The sequence below is a fragment of the Eubalaena glacialis genome, chromosome X (genome assembly GCF_028564815.1).
Source record: "Eubalaena glacialis isolate mEubGla1 chromosome X, mEubGla1.1.hap2.+ XY, whole genome shotgun sequence".
NCBI lineage: Eukaryota > Metazoa > Chordata > Mammalia > Artiodactyla > Balaenidae > Eubalaena > Eubalaena glacialis.
In genome coordinates, this window is record NC_083736.1 from 46,022,813 (window position 1) to 46,029,824 (window position 7,012).

Below are 7,012 nucleotides of genomic sequence, written 5' to 3' on the forward strand. Positions count from 1 at the left end.
TACATACAAGCGTGATTCTAGACTGGAGAGTAGAACAGAAAATTATAAACCTTTCTATAAATGACATGGTTGAGATAATTGCCACATTTGAATAAGGTCTGTGATCAGATACATAATAGTATTGTATCAATGTTAGTTTCCTGACTTTGATAATCGTACAGTGCTTACCCCAAAGGATGCCCTAGTTCTCAGGAAGTAACACTGCAGTATTTAGGGGTCAAAGGACATGTCTGCAGCTTACTCTCAAACGACTTAGAAAAAGTTTGTATGTATGTGCACCTGCGTGTGGTGTGTGTATGGACAGGAAAACAAGACAGTGAGACAGACAGAAAGAGAAAGGTGGAGGAGAGAGAGAACAAATATGGGAACTATTACCTATTGAGGAATTTGGGTGAAGTAGAAATGGGAGTTCCTTGCACTATTTTTGAAACTTTTCTCTAAGTTTGAAATTATTTCCCCAAAAAAGTATCTCCCTCACAAAAAGTAACGTGGGTTCTAGATACCGACTGGGATCATTTCCTGTGTCCTTCATTATTAACTGTGTGATCACAGAAAAGTTACTTAATCTCTGAATTCAAGGTTTTTGACTGGTAAATAGGGGTAATCACTGAACTTACCTACCTCCTCAGGCCATGGTAAGGATCAAATGAGATGCTGCATATAATATGTTTTGAGCAACAGATTGGATGCAGGGAATACTCAACAGAACTTAAGGCTCTCTAACGTTTTTGATCCTTTAAAAAGGAAAGTACATCATTAACCTAGACGCTTCTGGTCTCAGTACTCAGATCTTACTGTGTCACTGCGGTGCCCGCTAGGAGGCAGACTCTCTGTGCCTGTGGGGGCTTACAGGGCACAGTACAAGTTAGCTTTCACCATGATTATAATCATTAAGCCCGATATTTCTGATCTTAATGCCCAGCCTCCTACCACTCCACTTGGCTGCCTTGGTGTGTTCCTGGGGCCAAAGAAATCCTCACATTAACACCTAGTAGGTCCTAAAGTCACTAGACTCGTATGTATGCCGTGTAGACTGTTCAGGGAGAACTGAAATATTGTTCACCCTTCCTTCGGACCAGTGCAGTGGGTTACAGCAGAGAGCTACAAGCTTCCACACATGGCAACCCTGGGGAGCAGGTTTTAAATCTCTCTTTAAGAAGTAAGTACACAGGCGCAGAGAGGTAGCGAGACTCACCCCAAATCACAAACTAAGGAGAGGCGGCACATAGAATATCTCACCCATGGCCTTGCTGCTAACCTGAGCTGTCTTCAGCTCTGCCAGTGCACAGCATCGGTAAGCACCATCTTCCTACCTAGACTATAGACTCACTGGAGGTAGAGAACACTGTTTAGCTCTTATGTATACCCTGGCATTGAACTCACCCCCAAGCACATATTTGGGAAGACGGTTTGTCCCTTTAACCTGGGAAGAGGGATTTCTTTACACATTTCAAGGAGCCTCTAGAAACAAGTTACATGAGGTGGTTTTCTGAGTGTACACTAAAAACTCAAAGCAGACATGGGATGCCTGATGCCATAAGGGTTTTTTGTTTTTGTTTTTTAATGAAACTAGATAGTTTAGTGTAGTTTACATAGGTGGTAGGTGAAGCTACAATGAGCAACAAGAAGAGATACTGGGGACTTCCATGGTGGCACAGTGGTTAAGAATCTGCCTGCCAAGTCAGGGGACACGGGTTCGAGCCCTGGTCCGGGAAGATCTCACGTGCCGCGGAGCAACTAAGCCCGCACGCCACAACTACTGAGCCTGCGCTCTAGAGCCCGTGAGCCACAACTACTGAGCCCGCGTGCCACCATTACTGAAGCCCGTGTGCCTAGAGCCCGTGCTCTGCAACAAGAGAAGCCACCGCAATGAGAGGCCCGTGCACCGCAACGAACAATGGCTCCCGCTCGCCGCAACTAGAGAAAGCCCACACGCAGCAACGAAGACCCAACACAGCCCAAAATGAATAAATTAATTAATTAATATAAAAAAAGAGATACTGAACAACGATTAGGATGGCAGATTTCTCTACTGAGGAGACACATGGTCGTGGTCAGGGAGGGAAGCCTCAGGGGCTCTGGGGTTTTAATACTATTTGATTCATTGTTTTGGGTGGTGGTCACATAGGTTTTCACATTACAACTGTTCATTATAAATCTCTGTATATATGTTTTATGCTTCTTTTGTATGCAGGTATATGTTATTTCAAAACTGAACCCAACAAAAGAGAATAGGAAGGTCCCAAGACAGGGAAACCTTGAGATTTGAATAAAGGTATTAACATGGCTATGTGAAGAAGATGTTATCAGTCAGAAGGGGTTGGTTACTCATCCATGAAATGAAACACTTTTAATGCCTATCTAAACACTGTGTGGGTAAAAGTGTCTCTACCAACTTGACTGTGAGTATTTCTGGTGCCTCTGTCAAAGCATTACCTAGTATGAGATGGACATATCAGATGATGTTAGCCTCATGCCGTTAACAGACCAGGAGTTTCTATGCAAGACGTCAACTTTCCCCCATCTTCTGCCTCCCGAATTACCATCATCTGTTTCTTTACAATCTGAAACCACTGAGTACCAGAATTCCGCCCCCTATCAAGTACACACACAAAACCTCTCTCTCTCTCTCTCTCTCTCCCCGCCCCGCCCCCAACCTCGCTCTCATCTTATCACACCAGTGCACAGACGTGCTTCAGGGAACACTGTGATAAACTCCTCATCATCTCATGTTCATCTAAGCCGGTCAGGATGCGTCCAATATCCTTGACAATCTCTGATTTTAGGTTGGTCACGTGACCAGATTCAGTCTCATATGTTTGGGTCGATGCGGGTGGATATCTTCCGGAAAGTATCATGTCAGTTTTCTTTCTCTTTGAAAAGGAACACTGGAAGATATTTTCCCTTTTTGCCTAAATATTACCATTCCTAGATACGAGCCCTGAACTGCCTCAGACATCTGGGGACCAGAATGATGAGGACACTGAGGTGGCTGAGAAAACGAGAGGGAAAGTATCTGAACCCTTGATGACATCCCTGAGCTAGACTTCGCCATGTCTACAACCCACCCTACTTTGCACTTCCAGGCTATTTGGGAAGTGGACCAAACGGTAGTGACTGACAGCTAACTGCCAGGCACTCCTGTTGACCCTGAAGAGACTGTAGTCAACAAAACAGACATCTGTCTCTGCCCTCACAGAACTCATATTTTGGGGTAACTGTATAAACAATAAATAAAATAAATGATTAAATTATACTGTACGTAGGAAGATTACACTGTTATGAAAAGCAAACTAGGTCTGGAATGCTGAGAAACTGGAAATTTTGTGAAGTGGTCAGGATAGGCCTTCCTCAGAAAGTGATTATTTGAGTAAAGTCTTGAAGGAGTTGATGGGGCGAGCCATTAAATATGTGGAGGAAGAACATTTGCAACACAGAGAACAGCCAGTGCAAGAGGCTTCAGTTAAAGTGTAACTACTAGGGCTAAGGTAGATGTGGAGGGATCTAGTGGTAGTGTAGTTGGATTTCAGAGAAATAACACAAGAGCAAATCTTGTAGAAAACTGTAGACCACGTAAATACTTCGAAGGTGTTGCAAGTTGTTGTTGTTCTAAGGCAATAAAGTGTAGTGGCTTAGAATCAAGTGGTAGCACGGGAGGAGGCATTAGACCATGGAAGCAACAGGATTTCTGGATGGATATAATGGCAAGACTGACCCCAATCTTCCTAAGTGAGCATCTAGAAGGATAATGTGTTTTTCTGTTTGTTTCTTTTGTTGTTGTTGCTTGTTTTCAACACCTTTATAGGAGCATAATTGCTTTACAATGGTGTGTTAGTTTCTGCTTTATAACAAAGTGAATCAGTTATACATATACATATGTTCTCATAGCTCTTCCCTCTTGCATCTCCCTCCCTCCCACCCTCCCTATCCCTCCCCTCTAGGTGGTCACAAAGCACCGAGCTGATCTCCCCGTGCTATGCAGCTGCTTCCCACTAGCTATCTATTTTACATGTGGTAGTGTGTATATGTCAATGCTACTCTCTCACTTCGTCCCAGCTTACCCTTCCCCTTCCCCGTGTCCTCAAGTCCATGCTCTATGTCCGTGTCTTTATTCCTTTCCGGCCCCTAGGTTCTTCAGAACCATTTCTTTCTTTTTCTTTTTTTTTAGATTCCATATATACGTGTTAGCCTACGGTATTTGTTTTTCTCTTTCTGACTTACTTCACTCTGTATGACAGTCTCTAGGTCCATCCACCTCACTACAAATAACTCAATTTCGTTTCTTTTTATGGCTGAGTAATATTCCATTGTATATATGTGCCACATCTTCTTTATCCATTCATCTGTCGATGGACACTTAGGCTGCTTCCATGTCCTGGCTAATGTAAATAGAGCTGCAATGAACATTGTGGGCCGTGACTCTTTTTGAATTATGGTTTTCTCAGGGTATACGCCCAGGAGTGGGATTGCTAGGTCGTATGGTAGTTCTATTTTTAGTTTTTTAAGGACCCTCCATACTGTTCTCCATAGTGGCTGTATCAGTTTACATTCCCACCAACAGGGCAAGAGGGTTCCCTTTTCTCCACACCCTCTCCAGCATTTATAGTTTGGAGATATTTTGATGATGGCCATTCTGACCGGTGTGAGGTGATACCTCATTGTAGTTTTCATTTGCATTTCTCTAATGATTAGTGATGGTGAGCATCCTTTCATGTGTTTGTTGGCAATCTGTATATCTTCTTTGGAGAAATGTCTATTTAGGTCTTCCTCCCATTTTTTGGATTGGGTTGTTTGTTTTTTTGATATTGAGCTGCATGAGCTGCTTGTATGTTTTGGAGATTAATCCTTTGTCCGTTGCTTCGTTTGCAAATATTTTCTCCTAATCTGAGGGTTGTCTTTTCGTCTTGTTTATGGTTTCCTTTGCTGTGCAAAAGCTTTTAAGTTTCATTAGGTCCCATGTGTTTATTTTTGGTTTTATTTCCATTTCTCTAGGGGGTGGGTCAAAAAGGAACCTGCTGTGATTGATGTCATAGAGTGTTCTGCCTAGGCTTTCCTCTAAGAGTTTGATAGTGTCTGGCCTTACCTTTAGGTCTTCAATACATTTTGAGTTTATTTTTGTGTATGGTGTTAGGGAGTGTTCTCATTTCATTCTTTTCCATGTAGCTGTCCAGTTTTCCCAGCACCACTTATTGAAGAGGCTGTCGTTAGAAGGATAATGTTAATGTTAACTGAGATGACAAAGAACAGAAGTCGACTGTTTGAAATAAGTTCAGTTTTTACATGGCTAAAATCTTATGTCTATTAGACATCCATATGGACTTCCAAGGGGACAGTGGCAACAGACTCTGGAGTCTAAGCTGGCCATCTAAACTGGGGGCAGAAGAGGGTACAGATGGCATAGAAAGCCACAGTACTGGATGAGATCACGAAAGGAATGAGCGTAGGTAGAGAGGAGAAGAGGACAAGGATTCAGTTTTGAGCTTTGTCGGTATCAAGAGGTCACAGGAAAAGGAGGAGAAACAGCCAAGAAGACTGAGGAGCTACAGCTACATGACATCAGAGAACAACCAGGAAAGTACGGTCCTGGAACGCAGGTGTGTATGTGTCAACTTGACTGGATCATGGGGTGTCCAAATATTTGGCTAAACATCATCTCTGGGTATGTCCGTAAGGCCCTTTCCAGGTGAAACTAACATTTGAATCTGTGGACTCAGGAAAGCAGTGTGCCCTTCCCAGCACGCGTGGACATCAAACAATCCCTCGAGGCCTGAACAGAACCAAAACGTGGAGGAAGGAAAAACTGAGCCTTTCCTGCCTGACTGAATGAATGAACTGGGACATTGATCTTCTTCTGTCCTCAGCACTACAGTTTCTCAGGTCTTCAGACCCCGACTGGAATCTACATCGTTGGTTCTCTTGGTTCTCGGGCCACTGGAGTCAAACTGAATTAGGCCACCAGCTCTTCTGGGACTCCAGCTTGCAGACACCAGATTGGGAGACTTCTCAGCCTCCAAAATTGCGTGAGACAATTCCTTTTAATAAATCACTTCCCGTATACATATCCTATTGTTTCCACGTCTCTAGAGAATGCTGAATAATACACCAGGGGAGAAAGTAGTTCCAGGTGGAGGGAGGGATCAACTGGGTCCAAAATTATGGACAGGTCACTTAAGGAGGGGACTGTGACACAGCCATTGACTTAGAAATATCGATGCCATTCTTACGTTGACCGGAACAGTTGCAGTTTAGGTGAAGGTGTACTTGTTTGATCAGAGTGAGATTAAGACAGAATGGGAGGAGGGGAACTGGAGACAGCGAGTGTAGACACTCCTTATGGGAGGTCTGCTACCAAGGGGAGGAGAAATGGCCCCATAGGAGGTAAGAGGGAGTGAGGCAAAAAGAACGTCTTTTTGTCTGTTTTGTGTTTGTTTTTTTAAAATAATAATAATAAAAAGAAATAACGACACCAGTTTGTATGCTGACAGGAACCATCCAGCAGAGGGAGGAAAAGTGATGCTGATGTTACAAATACTCTGAGATCATGAACTTCCTTTTGGATTGAGCCAATCTAGAAAAGAATTTTCTGCTACTTGCAACCCAAAGAATGTTCACTAACAGAGTGAGCAGTGTCTTCATACATCTAAGTCTTTCCTGTTTTATGCCCACTGAGGTATAATTTTTAATAGTGCTCTCATTCTGGTGTGGATGACAAATTATATGGTCACACTAATTAGTTAGGGACATTGGTTCTGAAGCCATAGATTCCAATCCTGGGCCTGCCACTTACCAGCTGTCATCTTGGACAAATTACTTAACTTCTGTGCTTCAGTTTCTTCATATGGAAAGGGGACTAACAATGGCATGTATCTCATGGTGTTTTGCTGAACAAATGAGGTAAAGCATTTAAAGAGCTTACAAAAGGACTTGCTAAATATGGTAAATATTTCATAAATATTAGGTATTATTAAGTCTGCATGCCACATGATGCAGAATTCTCCTTTACGGTAAAGAA